Below are 21,412 nucleotides of genomic sequence, written 5' to 3' on the forward strand. Positions count from 1 at the left end.
TGACAGCAGAAAGGGGAAGAAAATGGAGATTGAGGCTGTGATGCAGAATGTCAGGATAACCACTAAGGATGACAGTTTCAAAACAGATCTCCAGGATAAATGGGAAGTTAGATGCTCAACTAGAAACTGCAGTCATTAGATGAGACTGCAGAAGCTGACAAAACTCCAACCCCAATCAAAATGGGGTCTCCCACAGCAGCCTGCCAAGAAAGAAGGGTGATATTGTACTGTGGGGATGGCTTTCTTCAAGAAAGGCACGATGCATGTTCAAGTTTCTGTGGGTTTACTGTTTCTTCAATGTTATACTATACATGTCTCACTACATGTTTCGGTTGTCCCAGAAAAAAGTCATATTTCTAATATTCATGTTCATATGCAGACAAACTATATCTGTATTCTAATATCCATCTTGATTTATTCATAAGGGTCTGCAAAATTCATGTGTCAGTGAGGAAATGTTTTAGCTCTTTATATCTCTTGGTCATTTGAAAAACTGAATGACTAAAAGGTGGGAGTTTCAAGTTCCACTCACTTCTGGAGCAAAAAAAGAGTTCTATACACTTTAGATCTTCATTTCTAACAACAAAGTCCTGGATTTCGAAGAAAGATATTTTTATCCCCAGGAAATAATCTTCTTTAGAAAAAAATAGCTGAAAAAACTAGTTATATTGGTATGTGTTTAAGCCTTTATATTGAGAAGGGAGATTATTAGCATAGCGGTTTGAGAAAATAAGTAGGATTCCTGTTTAATGAAACCCATTTTCATTACTGCTTGGCTTCGTGACTAGATAGCCAAAGGCAGGAAAAGAACAGAAGCCCTGGTGAATGGGGCTGTTTGAGAATCTGAGGGAAATGAGCTGATTACTCAGAAATCACAAGTGGACAAAGTGAGAAGCTGGTGGATCATATGGAAGGTTACATGGACCTGGAAGTTCTAAAAAAGGTCTTTGAGGGGACAACATGAAAAGGGGATCAACTCCAGTGTGGTTGAACCATACACAATGCTTTTCTGACCCCAACTGCTGATTAAGCTTCAGAAGCATTGTCCTTTCAATAATTTTTATCACCAACACGCATGACTTGTTCATCAGTGAGAATGAAAACTGTTACACTGCATGCTGTAAGATTGCTAGGAATTCATTTCACCTTGGAAAACTTCTAGTTTTACAATCAGAGCTTAACAACAAAAAATTATGTTTGTTTAGCCTGGCACAAAGAAAGAACCAAATGCATAGGAATCATGAATTGCTAATGAGAATGTAAATGAAGATTTTAAAAAGGGAAATTTATTTATTAGTGTATATTTAGGGGGTAGCCTTTAGCCATGGATGCAAAGCATGGGTGTAAGATCTGCTATCCCTCAAGGAAGACACTTCAAATTATCACAGCCCCATCTGTCCAACTATAAAAATGGAGTAAATACACATTTCACATTTGACAGAGGAATATTAAAAGGTTTAATTTAATAATTGATGAAAAGGGCACTGAGTTATTTGAGTAAATGAGGTTATATAAATGGGAAGTATCATAAACTTTCACATCTATATATCATTAATGATCCCCCAATTGTCAAGCAAGCTCTGTACAAAAGTATTTTCCCATGAACCACTTTCTGAACATAAAGTTAAAAACCCTGGTGCCCTGAAAAACATCAGGAAGATGCACACTATATAATTAGTCGAGAATGGAGTTGTGCCAGTCACTTCTCTAATACCAACACTGTCATCCAACCTCCAAAAACATTCAATCAAGCCATCCTATTGTTTACAAATCAGATGCAAACCCAAATACTGCAAGGTTAGCCTGTTCTTCAAACAGCTACACTTCTGGCATAATTTCACAGCAAACTGAAAATGCAGAGATTCAAGAGCTTTTCCTGTTGTCGCTAATCTTCCCACTCCAAATTATGCTGCTTCTTCTGTATTTTCTGCTACATTTGCTCTTTTTCAGGTGAAGCTGACAATTCTGAGGTCACACTGGGTCTTCAATGGCAAGCTGACAGTAGGACATGGCTGTTTGAGCCGAGTTACTAATAAGTGAACCCATGGAGTGCCTTTTCATTAGTGAATGTATCATTAAAAGCATCACCTCCGTGACTTACTCATTGTTCTTTGCCCAGCCTGGCCCCTGCCTTGAAGCCTTAAAAATAAAGGAACCATGCTAGCCTAGTGAAGGGCTGGGACCAGCTAATTAGTGGCCTCCTTCCTGCATATTCTCTTCTCTCTTTACGGCACAGAGAACTACTTCCTTCCACACCCACAATATAATTATGAATGGATTTGTTTCAGGGAATGGGAAGGGACAAGATAAGAGATAATGAATGCTCAGACCGGGAAAGCAAAATCAGGGATCCAGGGAATAGCCACCTAAGTTCAGGGTCTCAGGACTCAGTGACCATATTGTTGGTATGTTTTGGTTGATCTTCTAAATTGATACTGGAGTTGAGCATCCTGGATATAAGTCCTATTTTTCTACCATTTACTGTCTTGCCAGGCAAGTTTTTTGCTGTCTCTGAATTCCACTTTGCATTTGTAAAATGGTAATAATCAGAATAATGTAAAATGAAGATAATCTAAATATCTGTCTAAAGTGAGTTTAATAAAATATGAAACACTTACAGTAAATGTTTACCTGTTCCTATTAGTTTCAAAATTTGACATCGACATCCCTAAAATTTCTCAAACATTTCCTTGCCAGGAAATCTACTGGAATATCTTATATCCTCCTAGTGTCCTCATTTTCAATCTGAATTCTGTTCCTGAACTTTATCTTTAGACTCCTTTGCATAGCATGTAGTAATCTGTATTGTCTCCTTTTCAGTATGGCAAGCCCTTAAAGACAGGCAGCTGAAAGCCAAGTCACGGCTTTTCAGAATGACTTATTAAACATGTCACCTTGGCCATAGAACTGAGTCAAGCTGATTGGAAATGATGTACATAGAGATAAACCAGACCTGTGAAGTTGTGTATTTAGTCATTCAACACACACATACTAACAACTTTCTATATGCCTTGAACTAGGGTTAGAGTGATAAACAAGCTATAAATTTATTATATTTGTGATAAATGCTAGTAGTGAGTCTCAATCTTGAGACTATGGGAGGTTTACCTTTAAGAATAATTCATAGGGAGCTGCTGTTGCAATTAAGGATGCGTAATTAACATCTCTGAAACATACTGCCATTCAACAACAAGCACTTTCTAATCTCACTCAAAGTCTATGGTTTGCTTCAGACTCTGGGTTGCCTGGGCTTGGACAAAGGCTTGAGGTCAGATTAAAAGTGCAGCAACTACCAAGGACTTCCTCTCCCTATGATGGAATGCCACCCCACAAGCCTATTTAGTGCTTTTGCTCAAGTCATATTCCCTAATATTTCCATGGGTTCAGTAAGTCATTTAACCAAGCTCAATATCAGTAGGATGGAAAATGTACCCCACCTGCTTCAGTTATTCCCAAAGTCACATGGCAGAGAGAATAAGTGGAAGAGGGAGAGGAGGAATCTAACACACCTCAAGCGATAATTACGGTAAAACGTGAAGGAGAAACCAGCACGAGCCAAGCAGAGGAGAATTTAGTAAGACTAGCCTACATTAGTTGTTCCCTTGCTTGAGAAGATTTAGAAGATTATTCCAGGTACTATTTTCTATGCCAGGTTTCTAAGACTGACAGTAGCCAACCTTCCTTTCTAGCACCCCTGCCATATCCCTTGAGGTGATAGATGATATGCCCCAATAGTTTTATGAGGTGTGTTGGGGTACGTTTTGTAGTTCTAAAGAGAATTCTTTATGCCCTAAAAAACTGTATAAGACAATATGGATATATGTTACAAATGGGAGCACTTATTCTCCTTAATTGAAATGTATGAGTACTGAGGAACAAGGGTAAAAGTAGGATTTGTCTATCTATCACTGTGACAAATGGACAGTTTATCGCCTTGCATTTGCTCAGCACTGCAGGAAAAGGGTTTAAGTTCAGAAAAATCTATTTCCCACAGAGCAATTATCAATTTTAATATTAAATTTTAAAATGATTTTTAATTTATCAACTGGTCCCTGTCAGATCTTTGCCTTGGATATTAGGCTGATGATGGGTCATATTCAAAGTCCATAGATAATGAACATTTTGTAAATCTGTAATGCAGTTCTTTTTTTTCCTCATTGTGAATTAATTGATCTTTGTGCCATTAGGGAAACTATCAACTGCTCTATATTTCTTTCTGTCTTCTTTACTTCTTTTTGGTTCAAATGCAAAGCCAAACATTCCAAAATAAAACCCAATTTTAATTAAAGCTGCCCTGGCCCCTGGAAAACCGATATCCTCCTGTTTCACTGAGACTTTGAAAGTTTCCTGCTTTGATTCTGTGTTGAAAAAGCAATAAAACAGAGGTGTGCGGCTTTAAAGTAGGAGGTCGAGAAAATATTGGTCTCCTTTTGCCCTTCACTCTGGTGACTGTAGAACTTCTCTCTGGTCTATAGTTCAGAGTCCAGGAGAAAACCTGCATTCAGTAAAACCACACACAAAAGTCAACTCATGTTCACCAAATCTCGTACATGGAAAGTGAAGGCTGCCACCAAGGCCAGAGTGCACTGTGTGGCCTTGACACAGGGGATCCAAAAGTTTTTGAGGAATCTAGACACTGGGATACATAATGGTGCATTTTAGTTAGCATAATATAATTTTCCCCAATGCTTAAAAACCCAAAATCTTAAGATAGTACTTTCTTAGCCTGATCTAAGATAGCATTTTCCTCTCTAGGATTAAGGTGATACTTCCTATCCAGGTCTAAGATGGTTCTTTTAGCCAGCTGTATGAAAACATCTAATAAAATGATAGAAATTCTCTTCACTAATCAGATAAAGTGACTGAGAAATCCATATTAATCTATATTAATTCCTAGTCATCTATGTAACTTCTGAAAATCTGAATATGCCATGATATCTTTTTTCCACCGTCCAGAATTGCTCTAATATCTGCAAAAGTCCATCACACAGTGGAAGAAGTAATTAATAGACTACTGTCAAGATTAGTGAGTGCAAAGGTAAGCTCCTTATACCAGCTATCTTCTCTGATGAAAAATATTCTTATCATTGTATATGGAAATGAAAACATCCAGCTATACAATACAAGAGTGGCTACAACTTTCTCCCCAACCTAACGGAATCGGAGAGACCTAAAGTTCTGTAAGGTATGGACAAGCACCTGCTATAATCACTACCTTGTTGCAGACACTTTGCATAATGTCTTAGATGTGAGAGGTATCAAAATATTACACAAATGAACTGATAAGTATTTAAGTGCATAAATGGATAGATATATAAATGACTGAAATGCTAGTCCAAGACTGTTTAATAACACAAAATAACCCAAATCAGAAGAAAGAACAGGAAGCTTGCTTATTTTGTAAAAGGTATGATGTGTTTCCCCAAAGGAAAAATTTCAAGGCCACTTCTCCCCGCAAGGGAAGCAAAGATCAATGCCAGCGGCCCAGCAGTGCCCTGAAGCCCTACCGCATGTGCAGACCTGACGGAGGAGGGAAAATTGAGGCGAGGAAATAGATTTCACTTGTGAGCTTTAAAGTGGTTATTATAAGCAATAGGGAAGAAGTAATTATTTTTAAATGATAAGCACTACCTGGACAATGTGACAATCTTCTATTTAAATGTAACTTTGTGAAAGGTGGCTATTTGATGGGTGCATGGTTCTATCACTCTGGATGTCCTGAGCCTGCTAATGTGAAAAATATTTTAAAAGTCAAATTGAATCAGGTGGAAAGCTGCTGGTTGCAGTTTCCTTTTCCTGAAGAACATAATGGAAAAACCCCTTTGCTCTGCTCAGACAAGAAACCTTTTATAAAAGGTGTAGGGTGGGACTTCAGGACCCTTTGAGCAGAATTGAAGAAGGAAGCCTTTTTCATCATCAAGGAGTTGGTGGGATGCTTTAGTTAGAGTTGACTTTTGTTTTCTTTTTGACAATGTAAAATCGCTTCAACCACAGAAAAAGAAAGAGCCAAGAGATAGCATCACATGCAGGGCTCTAACAGCCCCAGAAGTTAGAATCTGGCCCAATCTCCAGATTTATCTGTGACCTTGTCTTTTGCTAGATATTTTGCATCTTCATCCCTGTATATTACCTGCCCATGATTTTATTTCAGCACCTAATTCACAGGACTCCTTCAAAGAGAAACAGCAAAAACATCTCTTCCTGCACCTTTTTCCAGCATTGCTCCCCCTCGGCACCAATTATAGCAAACTGCTCTAGGAAAGGGAGCACTCAGCAGTCTCCCTGGCCAGCCAACCTGAAGCAATCAGAGAGGAGTCCCAACCAAAGAACAGGCTTAGCAGACAAATGAAAAACTGGACACATTTTCTCTTTAAATCTAATAGGACTTATTTCCCAGAATCTTGGTCTCCAAGAAAGAATTTAAGTCAGGCTTTATAAAACATGATGACCCTTAAGCACTAAGCAATTGGAGTTATTTAACATGGAGGAAGAATTGGCTCTAAGAACCTACCAGGGGGTTGCAGTGGTATCTCACCATATACAGCAGAACCAAAGATCTAAAAGAAACCTTCAACAGACAGGGGCTCTGATAATTGCTTATAAGTGGTCTCAGAAGTAGATATTAACTCTTCAGTAAAATAAAGTCCATTGTAACTAATGGTTAACAGGGCATCCAGTGGCCCATATGAAGCTTCACACAGCACAGTCTGGGAAGCTTAGGTACCCTGAAAAATAAGGAGTACAAGTTCTTGTGTATGTTTTGAAGTAACTCACTAGTATATAAACTATCAGTCTGCTCTTTCTGCCCACATCCTCACATTCACATTAAGCTAAGATCAAAAGCACTTGAAAAACAAAAATCATATCTGTACTGATATTACTTTCTTGTCATTGCTCCCTGACAATGCAGTATAAAAGTTATTTACATAACATTTACATTGAATTAGGTATTGTAAGGAATCTAGACTTGATTTATACAGGAGGATGTGGGCAGGTTTTATGCATATACTACAGCATTTTATATAATTAAGAGCCTTGAGTATCTAAGGATATTGGTAAGGATATTGGTATCCACAGGTCATAGGACCCATCCCCTACAGATACTGACAATGACTCTATGTGTGTCTGAATATTTATATTTTTTTACAACCGGAACTCCGAAGACTTGTCATTCTTAAGGTGTTAGCTTAGTAGCAAGACTAACTTTGTTTGTTTCCTTTCCCTTCAACTGCTTCATGTAAGCTCATAAAAGTATAAAACAGTCAAATATTCAAACTAACAGCATTTCATCAGTCTTACTTTGTCCTCAATAATTCATCTTTCTTATGTTTACTCAATACCTGTGCCACATAAATATGCATGATGTGCAGCTGTGTATGTTTCAAGCATTTTCATAGATAGACTAACAGCAGGAGACTTTTGACCTTGGTCTGAAGAAGCAAAAGTTACTGCAATAACTAATGACAGAATTGACAGTCTCTTACTTTAAATTAAAGAGGAAAAGGGAGAAACACATTCCCAAGAGAGAATTCCTTAACAACAATTTAGATTCCAGCCTAAGAGGTGCACTTTGTAAATTGCATTTGAAAACAGTTATTTTTTGTAGGGGGGTTTAACAAGGATAATACCTATCTTCTTGCCAAAAACCATATAGAGATGTTGTGAGATAAAATAAAAGAATGTCAGGAGCCTCAGAGCTACTTGGAATAAATATGCTAATAAGTACAAAGGCTTCTTATTAACTCTAGCAAATATCTGACCAGGAGAAAAGAGCCACAAATAAAAATAAGATTTGGATGAAACTGACTAACTCCTAATCCAATTATTCATCATGTTTGATTACTTTTTTCCAACTCCCTTAAATCTGCAATCTCTCTATTAGGTATTTGACATCTTATTTTTCTCACTGTTTTTTCAATATGTTGGCAGAAAATGCCAGGTACTATGGTACCATAGATTGCTGGTAATTCAGCTTCTCCTTTGTAATGGAAAAACAGTAAATGCATGAAGACTATGTTATTGCCTTTGTTGTGCATCATATGCTTTCAATTGCAAAGGGATTTTTCCAGATGTTCCAGCCCATGTTGGTGTCTTTGAAAATTCTGTTTTGTTTTCTGAGTCCACTTCCGTAAAATATACAAACTCAGATGCTCAGGCTGGAGTTGAACTCAATCATCCTTCTTTACCATTTTTCAATGAAGCATTCAGTTCTGTCATCAGGTGAAAGGGAGAACATTGCCTGCAAGAGCTCATTAAATAGATATAATATTGCAGATATAATATTATGAGAAACCTGACACAGATTTATGTACCATCTTGTCATGGCACAATTAGGATCTTTATCTTTACAGGGAAACACAGGCCAATAGGCACTTTTCATGTTCAGAACAAGCATCAACCAAACTTGGGAGGCTGTTGAAGTTAAGGAAGAAAGATATTGGGTTGCATCAATAGGCTTTACTTAGCGATGCTTTTCCTGGGTCCAGAGAATGACAGATCCAGAAAATAGCATTTGTCCCAGCAGGGATTCTAAAACCGCCATAGATACTCCTTATGTTGTTAGGGTCACAATTTACCTACCAGACATGCAGAGAAACATAGCATCTTTATTTTCTATAAGTGACACGATCTTTCTCACAATCTTTCCCACCTCATGGGGGTGGGAAGTGGGGAGCAGAGGCTTTAACTTTAAATTTACCTGTTAATAATGCTTCAGCCCCTTGGGTTGTACAACCTGTTTGGTTTTTTTCAGTCAATTCAAAGTTCACTCCCCAGTTGAACTGCTCCTTTCTTCCTTTTCTTGTTACAACCAATGATGCTTGGGCATAGGGGATAAATTACAGGTCTCTTGATTTGGGGATGGAGACACCTTTGGTCTCATGTTGATACCTGGAGAAGTGTCCATGATAGTCTCATCAGTCTAGATTTGAATGCTCCCTGGCTGGACATTTTACTGTATTTATTTTTAAAATGAACACCTGCAATCAGCTAAGGTCTTGAGAACCAAAGAGTCTCTCTGAAAACAGACTCCAAAATTGGGTTTACTAGTCATATCTGAAGCTACACTGAGGTTTTTGACTTCTGTTGGTGACCTCTCAGATTTTTTCTCTAGACTGAAGTTTAGAACATGTTTCACCATGTTTCCCTACATCCAAATTTTCTCCCTCTTACTATGCCACAGGACAGAAAATATATCTATTTTCTCTTCCTCCATAAGCAGGAACATACTCTTCATCATTTTCTTAGCTCGGGCTGCTATAACAAATCACCATGGATTGTATGGCTTGGACAAAAATCTATTTATTCTCACAGTTCTAGAAGTTGAGAAGTTCAAGATGAAAGTGTCAGCCAATTCGGTTCCTGAATGTCTTCTTTCTGATGATTGCAGATATCTGTCTTTGTATCCTCTCTTGGGAAAAAGGAAAAGAGGGAGAAGGGAGGGCAGGGAGGGAGAAAGAGAGGCAGAGAGAGAGAACTCTTTCTATCTCATCTTGTGAGACACTAGTCTCATCATGAGTATTTCATGCCCATGTCCAACTTACCTATCCAAATACTACACCTTCCAGTCACATTGAGGATTAGAGTTCTGACATATGAATTTTGTGGGGACACCAATATTCAATCACTAGTAATAACAGTTTTCCTTTCTTTGTTCTGAGTAGCACATCTTCCAGTTCACATGTTCCCAGAGGTCTTATGATTAACAACCAGAACTGGAAGTAGAAAGCTTCAAGGGAACAAGATTTAAGGGATAATAAAATACATAGTTTAATATTTTCAAAATAGTATTCTTATTGCAAAGCACTAGAATTGAAAAACTTTAAAAAAGTACACATGTGTATGAGAACGTATGTGTGTAAATGGACATGGACACATGCATGTTCATGGTTCTGTATGTCTGTGTATTTGTAACAGGAGGGAGGGTCCTGTGAAGACTCACGGCGGGTGCAGTAACTACATTGTACGAGAGCAAGACCCTTTTGAATTATTTCAGCCTTCTCTGTGTCAAAACCTACAGAGTGTTTCATCACCTGCCATAGGTAATGGTGCCTTGAAAATAGACATGAGCTGCCAGACCAGAGCACACTCCCCTCTAGGAACCTGAATATTTCCTTTGGGAGGTATCAGGCAAATATCAAATCATGAGAGACTGTCTTTGCAACCTCAGCTGGCCTTGACCCAGGATGAAATACATGTTTCCTGAGAACACCTCATAATTTAAACTCTACGACAGAGGTCCCTTCTGGAGTTTCTACACAGAGTATTTATTCTACTCTTCCAGACTTGCACATGGAGAATAGACACAGAGCCTCTACTACATTTCATGGATTAAGCTGATATTTAGGCAATCTTTTGTTTTCCCTCTGGAATTAAATAAGTCTGTGTTTCTCTCCCAAATAGTATCCCAGAAGTTATTTTTGAGTAGAGTCAAGCTTATGAAGAAATGTAGGGTAAGTAAAGAGGAAGTCAAGTCAATGAAATTTCCTATAGAAAACTCCATCTGCTAAATAATTATTTGCCATAAACTCTGGAGGAGTAAATTGAGCTAACATGGTACTCATCACCTCTCACTTATAACCCGTCTCTTTTTATAGCTGGGGGTTCAGTCTGATGGCATTTTTCAGTTTTTCACATACTATTTATAAGGTTTAGCCCACATAAAATTTGTTAATAATCCACTCTCCTTGCCAATTTTTATTGCCAATTATTAAGAGATGATTGTAATTGAATTCACTTTTTAAAAACTCTTTTATTGGTACATGTTGCTTTTGGTCAAGGAATATGTAATTCTAAATAAATTAATTTATTCCAACCTTGGCTGGAACTGTCCTGGTTGCGGTTACTCCTCTAAGTGTCTCAAAAGCTATAAATTTGGAAGTTAGCAGAACTGTGTCAAATCTGGCCTCCTAACAAGGTTTCTATTTTAGAGAAGTTGCCTTCAGTCTTATTTGATTATCTGTAAAATGGAAATAATATCCATGAGGTAACTACGGGGATGAAGTAAAACCAAGTCTGTGGTTTCTGACACTATTCTTGTTACTTTTTAAAATATTTTTTTTTCCACTACCTGAGAACCCAAGTCTAATGGCCAGCAGTTCAATATGAATAAAATGTGTGTGTGGAGGGAGACGTCAAAGTCGGGTAAATATTTGTACAGTTTCCACTGCCTGATTATGTTTCTATTGAGCCTTGGTCTCTGGCTGAGGCACCCGTGTAGTAAGCATAAGTAAAATAGCATGATAATCAACATAAAGGTGATGGGAAATGACCAGAAGGAACACTTAGCCCCCAGAGATGGCCCCAGAGGACAGATCTCCCGGAGCACAAGTTCTCCACATAGTGGACTGAGAGACACTGTGGAAGGACATGTGCCTTCACTCCACATGACTTGTGAATGGGTCAGATGTTGAGATGGATGGAACAAAGATCAAGAGAGTCCTTGCACTCCAAATGTTTTCCATCTAGTTGGAGAACCAAGTAGTAGAGCTGCAATTTCAATTTGATCAAGTAACTACTGATAAAGAAGTAAATACTAGGTACCATGAAAAAAGATTTCTCAGAGGAAGTAATATCCAAACTGCACTTGAAAAACAAAGAGGATCCTAAAGTTGCCAATGCTGGTTTATACAAAGGAAATCACCTACATTGCTTTCTGTAGGAGCTCATTCAAAATTTTATGAATATGAAACTTAGATAATCATTTGTTTTCTCTCTCAAATAAAGTAACACTGTTTTTCTCTCCCAAATAGTATCCTACAAGCTTGCTCGCTTTTTCTTTCTTTTCTTTCTTTCTTTCTCTCTCTCTCTCTTTCTCTTTCCTTCTTTCTTTCTTTCCCTTTCTTCCTTCCTTCCTTCCCTCCTGTTTATATTCCTTCCCTTTCTTCCTTCCCTCCTGTTTATATTCCTTATTGGGAATCGGTACATGTACACAACACATCTTCTTTTTCCCATCCCCTTTCCCTTCCCTTCCTCCACTCTCGATCCATCTCCCAATCCCCTTCCTTTTCTGTTTTTTTGTTTTGTCTTGTTTTGGCCATGTTTGCAATATGTGAAGCTCTCATGCCTCGTGTGGAGCTGGTACATTATGTAACACATCTTAATCCCTTTCATCCATTCCCCTTCCTGCCTCTCCCCTCCCCTCATCTCATTATCCATCTTTTATTTTGCTCTTTATTTATAATTTGAGTTTCTCACAAAAGAGAAACCATGTGAAATTTGAGCCTATATGTCCACCTCATGAAGAAATAGGGCAAGTAAAAAATTTCTGGTCATGTTCTCTCTCTCTTTCTCTCACTTTAATGCTGAGTTTAATCTCAATTTTACTGTGGAACCAGTTTACTTACTTTCCCGACTTTCCTCAGTTGCTTATGAAGTTAGTTATTGACCATTAATTATTTAGTGAAATTCCCTAGAAGTCACTAGATCCTGAATCAGTTGCACTTTTGGTCTGAGAGAGGAACGCAGAAGTTGCTCTGAGGGCAAAATAATGTTTTACATGTTTTGTAGCACAAAGCATGCACCAGGTTATTTTCTGGTTTTTATTTTGTTCAAAGTTAATTTTTGATATTGCCCAATTCAATGGATTCAGTTGGCAAGTTTCAAAATGTAATTTCAAAATGGCTAAAAATATAGACATTTTTATCTTTTGAAGTTTATGTAATTTGTAATTGTAAAATAAAAGCATGTTGTTTGTTTCTCTGGAGTCCTTGTGATGTATTTTACAAAAATGAATTCTAATTAACCTTAAACAGAATAAAAGAGAATTTATCAAATTATCTGATATCCCTGGATCTGGATCCTCAAACCCTGTGACTAGAATTCCTTCTCTACTTTCCCTCTCCCTCCTTCCCTTCAGTCACCTTTGTTCTGCTTTCCTTTTGCAAACAGCAACATATCTCAAAGCTTGTGTCATTTTCATAGCAAGTTATGACAGAAAGAACTCAGGGACTCTTTCTTAACAAATTCTGAAAAGTTCCTAATGTTGACTCGGATTGATTCAGTTTGGGTCAAGGCATGTCTGTGAATGATCCCTAGAACAGAGAGGGGTTATCCTGATTGGACAGATCAAGTCAGGGACAACTCCACCAGGCTGGAAGAGGCAACTACTGAAAGACAAAGATATTTGGTAACCCACATAACAGCTATTGATTAAGTGACCAAGTGTGATGCATATGTTAGGATAAGATAGTTTTGAGTGTAAGGCCTTTTTGCTACTTTCCTTTGTAATGGTCTCGCCTCTGCTAAAAAATGAATGAGAATTATCCATTGAACTTTCATGTATTTACAATCTTATTCCAGCTCAAAAGGAAAGAACCTTGCAAAAGGTACACATGAACCATAGGTTGAGCTTGAAATAAAGATTTATAACTCTCCAGAGAAATAACACAGGAAATTCAGAGAAATATCACCTAGGAAGAAATCTCTGAGACACGTACAGGCCTCCACAAAAGGTAAGAGGCAAGTATGTCTGCCTCTGGCACACAGACTCAATGCATGAATATTTCAAATGTAAGAATATATTAACTGGTCACATAAACATCTATATACCAACGTCTCGACAGGAACTTCGCATTTTAAGGGAATCACAGGGTAATTATACATTTCCAAAGTGGGTAATAGAGATTTACAGAACATAAATGTAGAGAATGTTTAGGCAAGTATGGATTATTCAGTGGCTAGAAGAGAAGAAAGTGATCTTTTCAGTTTCTTCTTGAATCCCCTATGGCCCATGTAACAGTTTAATAATTGTAAAAAGATGCTTTAAACAACCACCAAAAAACGCTAAGCTTCTCTGCAGGAGAAACTCTGCTAGAGTCTGAGGACGAAACAAGAAATGAGGCATGGTCTTGTCCTGAAGAACATGACTGTTTGGGGGGAAGAAAGCTTCTTCAGCAGACAATTAAAATATAATATTCTAAAATAAATGCCTGTAAAATATGCTATTAGAACTTAATATGAAATTAAAAGGTCACTCCTGCAACTCTATATGTCTGAAATTCTACCATTAGAGGCTGATTTACTTCGAATAGACAATATCTTCAGTTAAATTTTAAGTAGCTTTGCTAGGAATATCACCTTAATCAGGATTGTCAGTTGTTTCTACTTGGTGTGAATTAATCAATTGGATCACTTCCCCACTAACACGCACCTCAAGTCAATAAACTTGGGAAATAGTGTTTTCTTAGGGCTTTAAGAGCAAGGGTAGCCGAAGAAAGGAATTTTGAACATGCAGGATTTGGGCCCAAGGTTTGACTTCCTCCGAGAGACCAATTAAGATTCAGGCTGCCCCAGCATAGCCATTTTTCCTCCTTCCATGTACTGATGCACTGTGTCAGGATATTGGAGAACACTTGATACTACAGATTGGTCAATTGAGTAATTGAGTCTTATTTGACTGGCTCTGAGTTCATTAAGAAGAACTGAATGAAATTTCCTAAGCACGTTTTGACTTCCTTGTCTCAGGATGACCAGGTACTTGGGTCTTCACTGTCTGGGGAGAAGCTGCCAGGTGCAGATGGAACCAAGCAGACAACCACAAAACAGGCTGAGGCACATCCACTGTATTAGTCAGCCTTACATCACCATAATAAAATACCTGAGTTAATTAACTTACAAGAAAACTTTTAGTTTGGCTCACAGTTCTAGAGGTTCCAACAGATGACCAGGTGGGCCTGCTTCTTTGAGCTTCTGGGGAATGCAGGATAACGACAGTAGAAAGTCCATGGCAGAACACAAATGCTCACCTCCTCGGTCAGAAAGCAAAGAGAAGACAGACCAGAGTCCCACAATGCCCTTTTAAGGGCAAGTCCTTAGTGACCTAAGGACCTCCCATAGGGCCAACCTTTCAGTGCCTTCACCACCTCCCTACAGTGCCACCTGAGGATCAAGCCATTAACTATGCAGAGCTCCGTTGGACAATCAATATCCAACTATAGTGCCCAACAACAGTTAAGCTGCTTGTCTGGGTTTGTATATAAAGACAACTTCCTATATCAGGAAGGACTTAGATGCCCAGGGCCTGAAAACAGACAGAGACACGGGGACCTGAGAGGATTGTGGGGCCCTTCAATAAAACTACAGTACTCAGAGAAAGGAAATCAAAGAAGACATCAGAAAATGGTGATATTCTCTGTTCCTAGATAGGCAGAATCAATATAGTCAAAATGTCCATACTTACAAAATTGATACACAAATTTAACACAGTTCCAATCAAACTACCAACATCATTCTTCATACAACTGGAACAAACAATCTTAAAAGTCATATGGAAAGAGAAGAGATTCAGAATAGTACAAGCAATCCTGGGTAACCAGAACAAAATGGGAGGCATCAAAAGTCTGGACTTGAAATTATATATGCTATAGTGATTTTTTAAGTAAGTATGGCACAAAAACAGAAGTAAAAATCAATAGAACAGAATAGAGGATGCAGAAACAAAACCCCAAGCACATTCAACTATTTGATCTTTGACAAAGAAGCCAAAAACATACATTGGAGGAATGATAGCCTCTTTAATAAATGGTGTTGGGAAAACTGGATATCCACATGTAGAAAATTGGATCTAGACCATATCTCTTACCATATACTAAACTAAAATCAAAATGGATCAAAGAACTAAACATTGAAACAGAAGCAATATGCTGGAAAAGAAAATAGGTAAATCTCTTAAAACATAGGTGTAGACAAGGACTTTCTGAACAGAACTCCTGTTGCATAGGAAATAGTACTGAGAATCAACAAATAGGATCTTACCGAATTGAAAAGCTTCTTCATAAGAAAACAACCAACAGAGTGAAAAGACAACATATACAATGGGGAAAAATCTTGCAGAGGACTAACATCCAGAATATATAAATAACTCAAAACACTTAGGTGCCCCAAATAAAAGACCCAATCAAAAAATGGACAAGTGAAATGAACAGATATCACAGACATACAAATGGCTGATAAATACACAAAGAAATGCTCAATATCACTGGCCATTAGGGAAACGCAAATTCAAAACACATCAAGATTCTATCTTACTCCAGAAAGAATGGTCATCTTCAAGAAATCAAATAATAAAAAATGCTGGCAAAGCTGCAAGGAAAACGAAACCCTTTACATTGTTGATGGGAATCTAAGCTAGTATAACCATTATAGAAATAAGTATGGAGTTTCCTCTGAAAACCAAAACTAGAAGTTCCATTTGACCCAGCTATTTCCCTTCTAGATATCTTCCCAAAAGAGTTAAAGACATCCATCATATTACAGTGGTCCTTACATACCTATGTTTATAGCAGCACAATTCATAATAGCTAAATCTTTGAAGCAGCCATCAACAGATGAATGGATAAAGAAAATATGGTATCTACACACAATGGAATACTACTGTGCCATAAAGAAAGACAAACATGAGTCATTTATAGGAAAATGGATGTACCTCGAGACCATAATGTTAAGTGAAATGTATCAGACAAACAAGCTTCATTATCATATAGTTTCTCTTATATGAGAAACCAAAATTGTGAATAAAGAGCCAAGTAAAAGATAGATAATAGAAAGCAGGAAGATAGATATTTCTCAAATGGGAAGGGATCCAAGTGATAGAGGGAAGGGGCAGGTAAGAGAAAGAAAGGGAATGAAGCAAAGAATCAAGATATGTTATGCAAGTGTATCAACTCCACACAAGGAATATAAACACTGTTACTGCAAACATGTAGTAATAAAAAATAATTAATCTTAAAAAAACAAAATAAACTCTGAGGTGAACAAAATAAAACAAGTAAAAGAAGCACAAGAATGAGCGAGCCTCTTTGGACTGAGGATCCAGCCTCTTCATAGCTCCTAAATCTGTGTAAACATCAGGATTCATCCATCAACATAAACTAAGGCAAGGATGCTGTAAACAGCAACTAACAGGAGACTCCCCTCATTTTTATGGATGGAGAAGGCAGATTTCATTTTATTAGAGAAATGAAGCATTACATGCACACAGGATGGCAGAGAATATCCAAGGCTTATTACAGAACTCCCAAGAAGTTATCATTTCAGAAGAGGGAGATGCAAGATCAAAAGTTAAGATAGTTAAAGGAAAGCAGGTCAGGCCGCAGAGAGTGTTGTTGCATTTTATCAGTGGTTTAGGGATGACATTTGATCTGATATGGCCAATGAAACATGAGTGCAGGGAATGGAGGCCAGGTGGAAACTCTTAGGAAAGGATTCTTGATGGCCCTTTTCTGTAATCAAACGTCTAGATGGAACTGCTACAACTAGTACAGCCCAAGATTGATGCCACCAGCCCAAAGAAGTCAACCCGTGGAACGGGCGTAGAAAAGCAAACGGCTGAGAATTGAAGGTGGAACCCTGACAGACCACCGTACTGGGGACTGAACCCAGGAAGTGCTCCTCACTGCGTTTCCAGCCTATTTGAGACACAGTCTCACTCAAGCTGGCCTTGAGTTTAAGATCTTCCTGCCTCAGCCTCCTGAGGAGCTGGGAGTACACCTAGGTGTCACCGCATGTGGCACCTCTTTTTATAGAAGTTTCAATATTGCGTAGGTCAGTTTTCTGCCATGTGCTGCCAGGTGTCTTCAAGGTGCTGCCAAGATCTGACTGTTTTGGTGTGATTCCCCCAGCACCACCATAGTCAGGACAGTGGCTCACGCTGTGTAACGGTCCCTCTCACCTCTACGCCTGCCTCTTCTCTATCCTAACCAAAGCACTTTCACCTTGAAACAATCCAATTAGACTGTATCTCCACTTCAACACCCTTACAGGCTTCCTGTCTTCTGTAGGGAAACTCTCTTGTATGACAGACAAGAGAAGGTGGGCTTATCCTGCGATCCATGAGCTGCCACTTCCATTCCATGCACCTGGCACACAAATCATTCAGGCTTATCCTCTGCTCCTCTGAAACTGCTTTGAGTATCAATGATCATTTATGTGAAGGCCGTGCTGTCCACAGTGCCTTTCTCCATGTATACTACCTGGAAATTTACTTTACCTTTGACTTCTGTTCCCTCTATGTTTTGTACACCTGTGTTGTATCTGCTAGGAGCTTTGCATATCTGTTTCATGCCTCAGTCCTCCCCAGTAGCCAGTGTACCTGTGGTGGTTAATTCTACGTATCAACTTGACTGGACTAACGAAGCTCGAGTAGCTGATGGTTCATTATTTCTGGGTATGCCATGAGCATATATCTTGGAAATATTAGCATTCCAGTCAGTGAACTGAGTAAAGATTGCCCTCACCACTATAAGTAGACATTATTCAATCCATGAGGGCCCAGGTAGAACAAAAACCCAGAGAAAAGGTGAATTTGTTTCCTATTTGAGCTGAGACTTCCATCTTCTCTTGCCCTTGGAGATGTCCATTCCTGGTTCTTGTGTTTTTAGGACTGAGCCGTAGACCCTTGACTTCCCCTATTCTCCCAGTAGCAGATAGCCGATAAGGGGACTTACAGCCTTTATGATCAAGTGAGCCAATAATGCACATAAATATATATATATATATATATATATATATATCTTTCTTAACAACAGGGACACGTACTGAGAAATGTATCTTTAGGCATTTCATCATTTTTGAACATCAGAGACTTTTCTTCTACAAATTTAGCTTATATAGCCTACTACATATCTAGACTATATTATAATATTTTAGGATTACCATGAAATAATGTCCATCACTGAGCAAAATATTATGTGGCACATGATTGTACATGTATCTCCTGCTGGGTTCTGTTTCTCAGAACAACTCTGACTCATTCAGTGCCTTGAGACCATCTCTGTAACCACAGAACAAGTGCAGGTCTGGACCCACACATGACAGATATTTGACTGATGTTCATGGGGTGAAAAAGTGAATAAATTAACAAATGAGTTTAGTCTCCTAGGATTTGGAAAATTACAAATAAATTCTATTATATGTAGAGGCCTTTGGCTGGGCAAACAACTACTTCCCAGACCTCTTGAGGGCGTCACAGCTAAGCAGCCTGCTAATGCTCCCAGCCCACAGTGATTTATTCCACCACCTTAAGCTAAATTCCTCACTACTGCTTATCCAAAGGGCCGATCACTCTGGTAGGCATGACATTCTTCTACTATTTTTTAAGAGTGAATGGGAAAAACTGACTTCTAGCCACAATAGGGTTATTTGCAGTGGTTGCTTAACAAATGTATGGCATTGTTAATGTATGCATTAAGAAACCTGAATTAGAAGCATGCTATGTAGTGATGCAGAGATAAAAATAAATATCATATACTTTTCATAAACTGACTCCTACATGCATTCATTTACTAACCAGACACAAAGGACATACATGTATTTTGATGTGTGAAGCATTATCAAACAAGAAAACTGTTGTACCAATTAAAATTTGGCTGAATTTTTACATAAAACGGCATACTTAGTAGCATTTATGCATACATTAGTAAGTATGAATATACATTTAAAGAGAGAATAATTATATATGGAAAGATAAAGTAGGCATGATCACAGAATTAAGGTACCTCAGCGTTCTGTTGATGCAATTTCTGTCAATGGCTCTGCTTCAGCCACTTACCACTAGGACACAAACCCTGGCATTCAGGGAGCTAACAAAGCCATACTGGTCTCTGGCTGCAGATGGAGGTTTTCTAAGTGGCTGCTTGGCTTGTGATGCCATGCTGGTGGCACTAGTGCCTGGGAAATACCAATAGCTAAATGCTTCCCCTATTTCATTCTCTAAATTTCATAGCCCAGTAGCAGCCAGGCTGCAGGCATTGTATTTTGAAAGGATTATTGCACTTCCTGAGAAGTTGAAGTCACTCCACTTTTGCCCTTATAGCTTGGGACACCAACCGAGACATGGTACAATCACACTGCTGCTGTGGATGGACTGTCTCTCGTGCTTACTGTGTAATGACATCCTGAACATCAGATCTCTCTTCTATTATGTTGCCGCCTTGCCACCAACTCCCTTTTGCTTCCTTTAAACCTTTTTCTATTTTCGTATTTACCTTATTTATCTTACCTTCACACTTCCCTGACCTGATTACCCTTAGACATAATCACTCCTGTTTTCCTTTATGTATCAGTGGCTGCCGCTTGATATGATGGTGTTATTTTAATATCATAATGGAAAATGATAAAGGCTAATCAATTATTTTGTATTATCCATTGTGTTCCATTGGGATTGATTTTTCCTCTATGTAATCATGTTTGCAGCCATAAAAACAAAGATTAAAAAGGGTTTTCTTTTTATTCTTCATATTCAAAGGAGTCGTATTAGTAACCTTGCCTCATAATGTTGCTGCTAAGAGAGTTAAATCTCATCTAGAAAACAGAGTTCCTCGGAGGTGGCTCAAGCCATGGACTGGACCCAAGGCTGATCCTTGGACTTTGGCCCATCCTCGCGTATTTACGTTCCCTGCTGCTCTTTGGAAAAATCTGGCATCACATTTATTGTCTAATAAATGGCAATCCTGTGTTGACTGCACATTTTTGCAAACCAGAAGAGGTTCCCACATTGTCACTTTGCCTTCTCCTCACCACGTAAACTGTTTAAAATCTCCCACATCAAACAACCTAGAAACATACCGATAATGAATCTTCCTCAGCGCTGCTGTGCCATTCACTCACTTAAACTTCAGTTGCCTGCTGAGGCTCCGGGTCCTGGAGAATAAATATACATTAGATGCAAGCAGAGCACAGACAAATGCCAGGAGATAATACAAAGCGGGGCAAGCAGCTTGCAGGAGGAAGCTGCAGAAGATTTCCAGTCTGTCTACAGCAGGGAGATTCTCAGAGCCAGGAATTGGCTTCAATGAGATGAGCCACGGAGACTAAGTCTTCTAATCACTAGCTTTTCTTGCATGGATATTGATGAGCTGGTGGGCAGCCCCAAAAGGCAGCCCTAGCCACAATGATGGAGACCTTGGCTCCCCCACAGCCCACTTCAGCTGCCAAGACTGCTCCCTGAGATCCCACTGCCGAATGGGTAGACTGCCTGTCATCTGTCTTTTGTTTCCTAGAACCACCCTTACGGAGACCCTGCCTGTCTGGGAAGATCTGCAAAGCCTCACTTTTGTCTGTACCTCACTTTCATATTGCTAGAACACTCCAGACCCTCTTTTCTTTGAAATAAGCAAAGAGTATATTTTAAAAATCACTCCAAATTACGGGGAGGGGAGGCCAGTGGCAAGGTTCAAGGTTTGTGATATCAACATCTCCTAGCAGCCTGCAGACATATCTAGATGCTGGTGGAACTGCAGAGATTGGCCCCTGGTGCTGGTGTGTGAGGGGTCAGGAATCTGGAGGCTCCCTGGGGAACAGCACTGCCCAGGGCTTGGTTCAGCTGGGGCACCCTGCAGCCCCTTGCTTCTGGTTCCTCTCTCTAGACACCCCAGAGATTCTCCTTTTAGGGGCCCATGACTGGAAATTGCAGCTC

The 21,412-nt window shown here is 38.9% G+C and overlaps 1 long non-coding RNA gene across 2 annotated transcripts in view; it reads right to left on the reverse strand.

The window, feature by feature from the left end:
* The window catches only part of LOC147827623 (uncharacterized), a 77,931-nt gene extending 56,909 nt beyond the window's left edge, over window positions 1-21,022 (reverse strand). For both annotated transcript variants that reach the window (XR_015451859.1, XR_015451858.1), the window contains exon 1: window positions 20,563-21,022. This is a non-coding gene — a long non-coding RNA (uncharacterized LOC147827623). The remainder of the gene's footprint in view (window positions 1-20,562) is intronic.
* Window positions 21,023-21,412: the final 390 nt, after the last annotated feature.

The sequence above is a fragment of the Heterocephalus glaber genome, unplaced genomic scaffold, assembly GCF_053883595.1.
Source record: "Heterocephalus glaber isolate CG9 unplaced genomic scaffold, H.glaber_assembly_v1.0 deba00001442, whole genome shotgun sequence".
In the NCBI taxonomy this organism is placed as follows: domain Eukaryota; kingdom Metazoa; phylum Chordata; class Mammalia; order Rodentia; family Bathyergidae; genus Heterocephalus; species Heterocephalus glaber.